The following is a 13,740-nucleotide window of genomic DNA, read 5'->3' as shown; positions in this document are numbered from 1 at the left end:
CTGGGGAGCAAACAGTTTCCCAGAGAGAATGGTTGATGTGGGGAAGTGCCCACGGAGCTGTAGTGATGATCTCTGGAGCAAAGAGGATACTGGATAAACTCTGGCATACGGTCTATGTGGTGTGGATGTCCTCCCATGGGTGTTCACCTACATCCAGAAGCTTCTCCAGCAGAAGTAATCAAGAGTAAAGCCTGACTTGCCATAAGACTTTACTGATTCCATCTAAATACCTAGACCTTATGGAGCTGAACTCCTAGGGAACAGATAGATATAGAAGTAAATAAAGAAAACATATACAGAATATGATAAAAAGTAAGACAGCATGAAGGAAAGTAACAAAGATGTCTACTTCAGGTAGAGCAAGGAGGGAAAACCATCATTATGTATATTTTGGCCTTGGCTTGAAACAAATATTCTGTATCATAGGAAATATTTTATTTTTATTTCACTAAACACTGTTTGCCTAATATTAAAGTTAGGTTATTTATAATTTGCGTCTATATATAGAAGTGAATTTTATTTATAGTTTTCTTTTTTATTTTTCATTTATCTGGTTTAAGGTCAAAATTATATTATCATTTTAAAATTAAGAGGGGCGCCTGAGTGGCTCAATCCTTAAGCGTCTGCCTTAGGCTCAGGGCATGATCCCAGGGTCCTGGGATCGAGCCCTGCATTGGGGCTCCCTGCTCTGCTGGGAGCCTGCTTCTTCCTCTCCTATTCCCCCTGCTTGTGTTCCCTCTCTCTCTGGATGTCTCTCTCTCTGTCAAATAAATAAATAAAATCTTTAAAAAAATAAATAAAATAAAATTAAGAGACTTTTCACCTTCTAATAACACAGGGAAGCTATTTTTTTCAATGAAAGAAAAGATTCACTTATTGAAACATTTAGTTAGGTCAAGTGACATTTTAAAAATTATTATTTAATGGTTTTTAAATTTTTAAAATGAATTTTAGCTACTGAGATTTTCTATTTCTTCCTGAGTTTATTGTAATCACATTTTCTGGAAATTATTAATGTTCTCCATATATTCAAATATAATTACATATGATTTTCTTAGTATTATTTCCATCTCACCTATATGTACATCTACTCTATTTCTTTTACTAATTTGAATATGCATGTCCTTTTTTATTGTTTATGTTAGTGAGCATTTTATCTCTCTTTGTTTTTTCTAAGAAGCTGAACAAACATATTAATTCCACTCTCTTTCTGCCGTCTTAATTATTAATCTTTTTACTTTTAGCTTCATTATTTTATTTTTCCTTAAAATCTTAAGATTGCATTATCTGAAAAACAGTTCAGAGAAATATTTTATAAATTTTCATGTAGCTGCATGTTTTCTGTTTTAACATTTGCTATTTATTTTGAGTTTTCTTTTTGGGAGATCTTAGAATAAGATTCAGACAATTTCTTGCTTTTTATATTCTACCCACAAATAGAGAGCTTGGCAAATACCTATTAAATATGTTTATAATTTTGTCTCCTTAGTCTGATATCCAAGTACTAACCAGGCCCGACCCTTAGTCTGGTAAAGCTTGAGGGAGTTACATAAAAATTGCCAACTTTTTACCTTATATACTTTATTTTATAGTAGAAAGATAATTCCATAATAAATTTCACCCTTTATCTTATAAAGGTGATATCTGTCACACAAGATGATTCTCCCAGATTCCATGAATCTCAATTTTCATAAGGATCACTGCTTCTTTTTTCTCTGTCTTCCTCCCTCTTTCTTCCTTCCTCCCTCCCTGTCTTATTCTCTCTCCTTCTTCCCTTCCTTCCTTCCCTGCTTGCTTTTCTATCTATACATTCTGAATCTCCTTGTTTAGGTAAGTATCTTAACAAAGCTTTCTTTCTTTTTCTTATTTACCTTTTACCTAATCTTAAAGTAATAATCTAATAAATCAGATAACTGTCTTCTAAGTCTATTAGCCAAATGGTTTAGTTTACATCAGATTTCTTCTTTTATGCTTTGCACTTAATACAAATCCTTGGGATGTTCTTGATTTCCTATCCTTTGCAAAATGATTATATTTTACCTCCTGAATCCTGATTCCCTTCTGTAACTTGGGAAGTGCAGATTTAATTCTAAATTCTACCTATAGCTTTTTTTTACATTTTAGAAAACAGATGTGTACTCTAACCTGTGTTTTTCTCTAATATCAATTTGTCTTACTGAAATGTTATTAAAATGTAGTTTTAAATACGGATGCAGGAGGTTTGTATATTTATACAAAAATATTTTGTATAAGAAAACTTTCATGAGGGGGCGCCTGGGTGGCGCAGTCGTTAAGCGTCTGCCTTTGGCTCCGGGCGTGATCCTGGCGTTCTGGGACGGAGCCCCACATCAGGTTCTTCCGCTGGGAGCCTGCTTCTTCCTCTCCCACTCCCCCTGCTTATGTTCCCCCTCTCGCTGGCTGTCTCTCTCTGTCAAATAAATAAATAAAATCTTTAAAAAAAAGAAAGAAAACTTTTATGAAGGAAGACTTTCCAGTCAGATGTCAAAAGATATTAAAAAGTGCAATAAACTGAAAAATATGGTTCTGTTGCAGAATACCTATCCGACCAGTGGGAAAGAGAAGTAAATTAAGAAACAGCCTCAGGAATTCAGGAAAATTCAGTGGATGAAAAGTTAGCATTTCAAATAGGAGGAGAAATGATTGATTATTCAATAAATGATATTGAGGAAGATAATTACATATTTGAAAAAAGTGAAGTGAAGTCTAGGCCCTATTCCAGAAGCATATATTCTAACAGGAAGGGACAAACTGACAAATAACATCATTTCAGGCATTTCTAAGAAAATAAAAGAATTTAAAAGGGTAGAGAGTACTCATCAGGGTAGGAGTGGTGAGGAATTTTAATAGGGAAACGCCAAAAACTTTTTTAGGAGAAATATCTACAAATCAGCCATAAAACTTGGGAAAGCACATTTTAAGCCAAGGGCTTGACTAGAAATGGGTACAGCAGGCTTGACTATGAAACAAAGGCCAGTACCACTACAACTTGAGAAAAAGTAAAAATAAAAAAGCTAAAATCAAATTAAAATAAGAGAAATTCTTTTTAAGCCAGATTAGCAAATTTTATTTAGTAGCTACCTGGTTTCACAAGAGTATGGGAAAACCATCAGTTTTACAATCCTAGTTAGACTGTAGATTCATAAAATCTATGTGGAGATCAGCTGGTAGTATCCATCAAAATATGTAAATGCATATCTCGTTATCCATGGTCCCTCTTCCTAACACTTATCTGATAGAAAAATTCACACAAATAAGCAAAAGAATATGTGTTACAGTGTTGGTAGTAGCAAAAGATGGAGATGAACATGTCATGGCACAAACCACACAGTGAAATGTAAGGCAGCTATTAAAATAATAAGATCTACTGATTTATTGATCTGGAAATGTTCCCACAATACACCTATTGCTGTTGTTTTGCTTTATTTAAAGTTGTTTTACTCTCAACAAAGTGGTTTTAGAGTGAATATACCTCATTTATATGTGACAAACCCACAGCTAACATCATACTCAATGGTGAAAAACTGAAAGCTTTTCCTCTAAGGTCGGGAACAAGATAAGAATGTCTACTCTAGCCACTTTAATTCCATACAGTATCAGAAGTCCTAGCCTAGTTCAGTCAGACAAGAAAAAGAAAGAAAAAGCATCCAAATTAGTAAGGAAGAAGTAAAACTGTCACTATTTATGGATGACATGATACTGTACATAGAAAACTCTAAAAACCCACCAAAAAATTATTAAAAGTAATAGCATCTGATTGACTCAGTCAGTAGAACATGAGACTCTTGATCTCAAGGTCATGAGTTCAAGCCCCATGTTGAGCATGGAGCTTACTTTAAAAAAATAAAATAAATAAATGAACTCAGTAAAGTTGTAGGATACAAAATTAATACAGAAATCTGTTGCATTCCTATACACTAATAACAGAGTAGCAGAAAGAGAAATTAAGAAAATAATTCCATTTACAATGGCACCAAAAGAATAAAATACCTAGGAATAAACTTAACCAAGGAGGTGAAAGACCTGTCCTCTGAAAACCATAAAACACTGATGAAAGATACTGAGATGACACAACCAAATGAAAAGATAAACCATGCTCATGGACTGAAAGAATTAATGTTAAAATGTCTATACTACCGAAAGCAATCTACAGATTCAATGCAATCCCTATCAAAATACCACTAGGGGTGCCTGGGTGGCTCGGTTGGGCATCCAACTCCTCATTTTGGCTTAGGTCATGATCTCAGGGTTGTCAGATCAAGCCCCAGGTGGGGATCTGCTCTCAGTGGGGAGTTCGCTTAAGATTCTCTCCCTCTGTTCCTCCCCTGCTCACGTGTGCACACACTCTCTCTCTCAAGTAACTTATTTATTATTTATCTATTTATTTATCTCAGAGAGAGAGAGAGAGAGAGGGAGAGAGCATGAGCGGGAGAGGGAGGGAGAAACTCCACACAAGCTCCATGCTAAGCCTCCCCATGTGGGGCTCGATCTCACTACACTGAGATCAGACCTGAGCCAAAACCTAGAGTCAGAGGCTCAATTGACTGAGTCACCCAGATGCCCCATAAATAAATAAATCTTAAAAAAAAGAAAAAATACCAGTAGTATTTTTCACAGGACTACAAAAAATAATCCTAAAATTTGTATGGCACCACAAAGACCCCAAATATCCACAGCAATCTTAAGAAAGAAGAACAAAGCTGGAGCTAGCACAATCCTAAATTTCAAAATATACTACAAATATATAATGATCAAAACAGCATGGGGCTAGCATAAAAATAGACACATAGGTCAAAGGAACAGAATACAAAACTCAGAAATAAATTCACTACTTATATGGTCAATTAATCTATGACAAAGGAGGCAAGAATCTACAATGGAGAAAAGACAGTCTCTTCAATAAACGGTTTTGGGAAAATTGGACAGCTACATGCAAAAGAATGTAACTGCACCACTTTTAAATACCAAACACAAAAATAAACTTAAAATAGATTAAAGACCTAAATATGAGACCTGAAACCATAAAAACTCACGGTAGAAAAATGGGCAGTAATCTCTTTAACCTCAGCCCTAGCAACATTTTTCTAGATAGGCCCCCTCAGGCAAAAGAAACAAAAGCAAAAGTAAAGTACTGGGACTATACCAAAATAAGAAACTTTTGCACAGCAAAAGAAACCATCAACAAAATAAAAAAGCAACCTACTAAATTGGAAGAGATACTTGTAAATGATATATCCAACAAAAGAATAAAATCCAAAATATGTAAAGGACTTTTATGACCTGACATAAAAAAAAGAAATAAGAAATTTAAAAATTAAATTTTAATTAAAAATGATTAAAAAATGGGCAGAGAACCTGAATGGACATTTTTACAAAGAAGACACATACAGATGGCCAAGAGACCAATGAAAAGATGCTCAACATCACTCATCATCAGGGAAATGCAATCAAAACCACAATGAGATACCAATTTACACCTGTCAAGATGGCTAAAATAAAAAAGAAATAACAAGTGTTGATAAGGATGTGAAGAAAAGGGAACTCTCATGTACTGTTGGTGGGAATGTAAATTGGTACAGCCACTGTAGAAAAAGTATGGCAATTCCTCAAAAAGCTAAAAACAGGAATACCATAAAATCCAGTAATTCTACCACTGAGTATTTACCCAAAGAAAATGAAAATACTAATTTGGAAAGATAACGCACTCTCCTATGTTTATGGCAGTATTATTTACAGTAGCCAAAATATAGAAACAACTTAAGTGTCTATTGATAGATTAATGGAAAAAGAAGATGTGGTATATATACACAATGGAATACTACTCAGCCACAAAAAGAATGAGATCTTGACATTTCCAACAGTATGGATGGATCTAGAGGATATTAGACTAAGTGAAAAAAATCAGATAAAGAGAAATACCGTATGGGGCGCCTGGGTGGCACAGCGGTTAAGCATCTGCCTTCAGCTCAGGGCGTGATCCCGGCATTACGGGATCGAGCCCCACATCAGGCTCCTCCGCTATGAGCCTGCTTCTTCCTCTCCCACTCCCCCTGCTTGTGTTCCCTCTCTCGCTGGCTGTCTCTATCTATATCAAATAAATAAAAATAAAAAATCTTTAAAAAAAAAAAAAAGAGAAATACCGTATGATTTCACTTACATGTGGAATCTAAAACACAAAACAAACAAACAAAACAGAAACAAACCCGTACATATAGAGAACAAACTGGTGCTTGCCAGAGGGGAGGTGGGTAGGAGGACAGACAAAATGTTTTTCATTAAATACAAAACAAACAAAAAAATTGTTTTACACAATGTATGTTTAAGTAGGAAAAATTTCAGGAACAACATAGTGTGATCAATTGTTATTATTATTTATTTTAAAGATTTTATTTATTTATTTATCTGACAGAGATAGAGACAGCCAGCAAGAGAGGGAACACAAGCAGCAGGAGTGGGAGAGGAAGAAGCAGGCTCCCAGCGGAGAAGCCTGATGTGGGGCTCGATCCCATAACGCTGGGATCACGCCCTGAGCCGAAGGCAGACGCTTAACGACTGCGCCACCCAGGCGCCCCGATCAATTGTTATTTAAAATATAATTTATTTTAATGTTATACATAGATACATATGCAATGCTATATATTTAGACATGAATTTTGGCGGGGGGAGGCTGGGGATCTAACATCAACCTGTGGTATAAGAAATAAATAAAACTTGAAAGTTTTCTCCAATATATCTTGAGTGTTATTTCTATGGCTCTTATGTCACAGAAATTCTTCATACGTTTGCCCATATTTGAAAAAAGTAGCATCTTATGTCTATGGCTGGGTACTGACTGCTATCAAAATTCTCTTTTCAGGTTCAAAGGTCAAGGGCTGATTGATGTGTACTCTCATTATCAGTTCCTCTCCCACCAACCTCAGGTGGATGGGAAGGACACATCCACGTGTGAGGAAGTCTTCATTGGGCCTTTTCTTCTCCCAGGAACCAGTTTTTCTGTAACTGGGGTTCCTTAACAGCACTCCTCAAATTATATTATTATTGTCAAATAAAATCACTTTAGGGAGAAAGTGAGTCAGCCGTATCTTACAGTTTTATGATTAGCATTCCCTACCCCCCACCCCGGACTGGATTTCTCCTTTCCCTTCTTGAGTGAATAAAATATATTTCTGAAATTCTAGAAAAGTGGTGTTTCTCTAAATCTGTGTCTAACGTGGTTGTTCTTTCATGAAGAGAAAAGGCAGAGCATTATTACATACATTTTCGATTAGCTTTGGATCCTGGAATAAGATTTCATTTACTGCTTAGGGGCAGTATACATTCAAAACTTTTTTGGGGCACCTGGGTGACTCAGTCAGTTGACTCAGTCAGTTAAGCGTCTGCCTTTGGCTCAGGTCAAAATATCAGGGTCCTGGGATCGAGCCTTGGGCACAGAATCTACTTCTCCCTCTCCCCCTCCCTCCATCTCTCCCCCTGCTCATGCTCTCTCTCTCTCTCAAATAAATAAATAAAATCTTCTTAAAAAATTTTAAGTGACTCAGCAAGAGTGAAAGATTTATGTTCAGAACCTGAACTATCAGCCTCTCAGAATGGACAGCTCTCACCTCAAAAGCAAACAAACAAACCCCACAAAAAAATCAAGATGCCATAAGTACTACCTTCATTATTCTCATCAGATAATCTTCCCTTCCAATGGCAAATGTATTTTTTTGAAGATTTTATTTATTTATATGTCTGAGAGAGAGAAAGAGAAAAAAAAGTGAGAGAGTTGCAGAAGCAGGCTCCCCGCTGAGCAAGGAGTCCGACATGGGACTTGATCCCAGGACCCTGGGATCGTGACCTGAGCCAAAGGTAGACACTTAACTGACTGAGCCCAGCCATCCCAATTCCTCATCTTTGATAAGTGGGAATCAATAGAAATAGTGTTATTTTAGCTAAACTGGAGATGTAACATGCCCCTGTGTCCTACCAGTTAAAATGTCTTATTTGCTGCAATAGTATTTTAAATAAACTGACTTCCTATTATGTATTTCCCACAGCTTCCTAGTATATCAATTTCGGTTCCTTTAAATTCATCTTCTAAGTCCTATAAGCACCCCTTTCATATAGCACCATTTCTTTGTCCGTGTTCGTGGTTTTCATTACTACCAGGTTTGCATTACTACCAGAAGGCTTACCTTTCCCTCTTCCGCTTAAATAAATCTTTCCTATTTTTCAAGGTGCTACTCAATTCTTATCTGTTTTGAAGCATTCCTCACATCTTTATTCCTATTCCTTCATCATAATTTCTATGGTACTTATAGTTTGTACCATATTATTCCGACACCTAATTATATGTTGTCATATTGTGCTATTCAACTTTCTTTGCTTTCACGGACTGTGAGTTCTACCAATGCACAGATAATACACTTCCATTAAATTACCTACAAAAAAGAGACACACGATAGGCACTTATTAATAAACAGCACAGAGATTCCCTGATTATTTAATTGATTACAGGAAATGATGGCTATAGCAATGACGACTCAGATGTAGACAGATGCACCAGCATCACCTGGGTACTTCTGAAATCATGCATAACCTCTGTACCCTCTCATTCTTCCTCTACATCTCCACTGTGTCCATCTGGTGTTCCCACTCAAGGGGACATTCCTTTCTGTGAGAATCATCATCACAGGAAGCAAAGGGCATCAATGAAAACATGCCATAATCTTCTATGTGGCAGAGTGGAAAAAAACTTTTTCACGGCTGAACTAGGGCACAGAGCATATAAGGCAGAGTAAAGACATAAACACTTGAAAGATAGGTTGTATCCTCCTCCCTAATGAGAAATGTTTATCTGTGGGTAATTTGGGGATGGAGATAGGCCAAATTATGGATGGTCTTGGAGACCATGTGGGCATTCTGGCTATATATCTTTACACCTCTTTCCATATTACTGTGTAGGAATTACATCATTTTACCACTTCACCCCCATTAGGTGATATTATTTAAAAAATGGAAAAAGCAAGTTTTGGCCAGGGTATGGAGGAGAAGTTGGAACCCTTGTGCATTGTTGGTGAAAGTGTTCGTACCACTGTGGAAAACAGTTTGGCAATTCCTCTACAAGTTAAACACAGAATTACCATATGATCCAGTAATTCTACTTCTGGGAATATATCCAAAAGAACTGAAAGCAGGAACTCAAACAGATATTTGTACATCCATGTTCATAGCAGAAATATTCATAATAGCCAAAAGGGGAACCAATCCAAGTATCTATCAGTAGATAAATGAACCAAGTGCGATATATACATGCAATGGAATATTATTTAGTTTTAAAAATGAACGGAACTCTGATACATGCTACAAAAGATTAAATACTGAAAACATGATACGTAAAATAAGCCAGGCACAAGAACAAATATTGTATGATTTCACTTTTGAGGCACCTGGAATAGGCGAATTCATAGAGAAAGAAAGCAGAATAAAGATTGCTAGGGGCTGGAGGAATGAGAGAAGAGGGACCTATTATTTAATGGGCTTCGAGTTTCTGTTTGGGACGATGAAAATGCTCTGGAAATGAATAATGGAGATGATTGCACAACATATGAATAGACTAAATGCCACTGAATTGTACACTTAAAATGGTTAAAAAGTTATTTTTTTTTTAAGAGAGAGAGAACTAGAGCATGAGTGGGGTGGGGAGGGGCAGAGAGAGAGAGGGAGAGAGAGAATCTTAAGTAGGCTCCACACGCAGTGCAGAGCCCAATGTGGAGCTCAATCTCATTACCCCGAGATCATGACCTGAGCTAAAATCAAGAGTCAGACACTTAACTGACTGAGTCACCCAGGTGCCACAAAACAGTTAATTTTATATTACGTATATTTTGCCACAATAAAAAAAAGGAAATGTTTCATTTTAAAAGGCAGGTTTTTGTTATATGGATAGTGGAAGCCCAATTTTTGTATACCTATTTATTTTTTGTTTCATTTGTTCAGAATTATTTTATAGGAGACACCAACTACATTTGTATGTTTCAGGTTCCCATGTATGAAAAACCAAGTCCTTCCATCTTCCCATCTCCCTCCATTTTGTTGCCCACTTAGGTATCTCAATCACACCCTTGCCCTACTCCTCTACACTGCAGCCCCCAAAATCTACTCCCTTTCTCCTGACCACATACTCCAAATATCCAGTTTTAACAGAGGGGTCATCCCATGTACATGCAAGTCCAACAGAATTCTATCATAACTAGGAATCTGAGTATGTTGCAAATGAAATGAGACACTTTCTATACTGTTGCTACCTCATAAAATATGTTTCTACTTAATTTGATTGAGGATTCATAGGTTTATACTTCCTCATTTTAATCTTATCACACTATCTATAGCCAGCTGTGAGTTTATTTTTTTTAAGTAATTATTTTCATCCCAACAAGCCTCCTTTTCCATAATTGTCTAATTAATCCAGATTTGGGTCTTCTATGACTCAACTCATACAAGTCTACTCAGATACCATTGCCTGGCAATCTGACCAACAGCTTTGTTACCTATTCCTTTGTTTCTCAGGTAAACATCCATCATTCATTCTCAGATAGCATTCATCATTCTAGGCAGTTCCAGTATTTTCTCATTATGACCAGAAGCTAAAGTAATTATGCCTTGGGCTTAGTTACCTCTGCAATGTCTCTTCAGTGGTTTATAGTTCTATATCCTTCAAAGAATTTTCCAGAATTCTTTCAACTTCGGGGAGGGGGAGAGGGTTGGAGTCAATGCTTTCTTATCATAATCAATCTACTTATTTCATTCTCTATTAAATAGTATTCTAACTCTTATAACAGAAGCAAAATGATTACAGAGCCAAACTTGTTATATAAACAGATTTGACTTGAGCTATACTGCTATTTATCCATAATGTTAATTTTGAAGTTCCATTAACTTAATATGACTCCAAAGAGTAACTATTAAGAAAATATATGTTGATAGTAAAAACATGTAAGAGCTCATTTCAATAAATAAAAAGTTTTGTTGTGACCGAAGACCACATTATCATCAGCCACAGATACATAATGTGAGAGGGGATGTGGAGAAAGAGGAAAAGAATTCAATTAAAACACAAAAATCAGCACCTAACAAATCAAACAACAGTACAGTGAAAAATCAGTGACTTGTGTTATAGGTATATGATTCTGAATCTACCCCACAGGCACTTGAAACATAGTTGGGGAGATAAAATCATGTGAGTCAGAGGTTTGCCCTTTATAATTGTTTATGGGGTTTACAAAAGAAACCTCTGAGGTGGTCAAGGCACACAGAAGGCTATGTTAAGGTATCAGGTATTCGGGCACCATCTTGAAAAGTAGAAAGGACTGAAAAAGTGTGGAGAAGGGCTTAACGTCCAAGGAGCAAGAAGATCCACAAAATAGTGGGGCCTGTGGTAGATGTGACTGAGGTGATCAGAAGACTGCTGGAGGTAACAGGAAGAACTGAACTGATACTGAACAAAGTAGCAGTAACTCAGATGTAGTCAATTTGGTGGGTGCAGGCAGCCTGCAGGTAGGTTTGAAGACCAGACTCTCCATGGGAGCCGTGGAGGTCCTATGGTGGAAGGGACATTTTAGGAAGACAAATCTGGTGGCAACATGCAAAATATTCTGGAAGGAGAGAGATTATAGAACAAAAAAAGGGAGAGGAAGAAGAACTAACAACGGATAGAGGTTGTATCCTTATGAACCACAACTTTTCTGTGAGGTGAAGTAGGTAGAGGAAGGTACATCAGGTTCCCACTGTGTGGATGGGGAGAAGCAATGCACTGTGTCTCACTGATTCGTTTTAAATCATACTATTTACTGTGAGATTTCATAAACATTAGCATTTATTAAAGTTTACAATGGGGATATTAAAGGTTAGGATCTATTGCTAAGATAATGCTTTGAGTCTTCATTTTTGTCAGTTTGCTTTTTAATGCATAAGCATGAAGGAAATTACAAAAGGTACACATAATCCTTTAAAATTATACATATTGAGAATTAAGTCAAAGAAAAATTGTCTGAAGTAATAATAACATAATAGCTAACCTTTATTGAACATTTACTATGTACCAGGTAATATTCTAAGCTTCTTAAAAATCAGCAAAAAAATCTCCATTAGGCAGGTACTATTATCTCCATTTTACAGACAGAAAAACCAAGTACTAGAGAAAATAAATTTGTACAGGATTGCAGAGCTGGGAAGTGGCAAAATCAGGATGAGAACGCAGGCAGCCTGCCTCTGAGCCGATGCTCTGAGCCCACCAGCCAACATGGCCAAAAAAGGAATAATAAAGGAATTCTAACACCAAACCTCAGAACATAGTCACTCTGCTGTACATTAGATCTCTAGAACTATAAGTAGCAGTACTGAGTACAGTAATACTCACAACTCTCCAAGAGTGCAGATTTTAAGTGTTCTCCCCAAAAGAGAAAGGAAAAAAAGGTAACTCTGTGAGGCAATGGACATGTTAATTAACTTGAGTGTGGTGATCATTTCACAATGTATACATATATCGCAACATCAGGTTGTACACCTTAATTATCTACAATTTTTATAAAAAAGAAAATAATAAACACAGTCCCTCTATTAATAATAGTAACAGTGATAATTAGGAGGCTACAGAGTCTTCTAAGGATTGCTTTCACCACCATATTACTGCATGAGGTTCTCATCACTTGTCAGGAGAAACTAAGGCACAGAAAGAGTATTTGATAGACTATTCTAGAAGCACTGGGTTAAGCTTGAACTTTTTTCAGGGCTTCAATACTCTTCCACTTTACATAGTACATACACAATTACCACTAAAATTTAGCAAGTAACAGAGGAAAAAAAAAAGTAAAATGTCCCCAAAGAGAGGAAAGTCACCAACAATCAAAACTGAGGGGAATGTCAGAAGTAACAAATAGCACCTGCAGAAAATGAATAAATTAGGTACTTATAATGCTTTATTATTTTAAATTATGGCACCTCTAGCTGAGCTGGGAAGGCTCTTTTTTTCCACCGGTTATTGTATCTTTAAAAATATGAATTCCATCTCGACTGCCTCTTTAAATAAGATTAATTCACAGCATTTCCCATTTAATTGCTTTATCTGTTTTGGTCCATTAGATTCTATTCGAGAATATAGCTTTTATGATAAATTAAATTCTAGGGTTTTATTTTGACATCTAAGTTAATTTTTAATTCTGGAAAAAGTTCTGCCCTAAGCAATTTAGTTCTTTCAGAAGTGCCGGAGGAAAAAAAAATGGTATTCGGAGCATTCTAAGTTATCCATGAAACAGGTATTTCACAGCCAACCAGACTGGGCTTTCTTTGGGTTTTCTTAGGCTGAGCCTCTAATGAAAGGTCTCTTTGAGGGATGTTTGTGTATTAGCATTTCCTAAGATTTCTAAAGGGGGACTTCATCAGAAGAAATTGCTTAGTTGGCGCACACCTGACTATCAGGGTGGAAATGAACCTACATGCTGTCTTCACTTGGATAACTGAAAAGGTATTTGAGTCTTCCATATGGGTAATTCACTGTAAGTTACTCAGGGCTTGGCCACGGAATCAGAGCTTCTCCAAGAATTAGAGGCATACAAACAATTAATAAAGGAATTTGGGCTTACACATGTGTGAGAAGAGCAGGGAGAAAAGAAAGTCAGGACGGGATGGCTGTAGTCACAAGGCTGGCAAAATAGTCATTGATGGCTTCAGCCTGTGGTACTGGAG

The sequence above is a fragment of the Ursus arctos genome, unplaced genomic scaffold (genome assembly GCF_023065955.2).
Source record: "Ursus arctos isolate Adak ecotype North America unplaced genomic scaffold, UrsArc2.0 scaffold_17, whole genome shotgun sequence".
Classification (NCBI taxonomy): Eukaryota; Metazoa; Chordata; class Mammalia; order Carnivora; family Ursidae; genus Ursus; species Ursus arctos.
The sequence above is the reverse complement of the archived record's forward strand: the minus strand, read 5'-3'. Positions refer to the sequence as shown.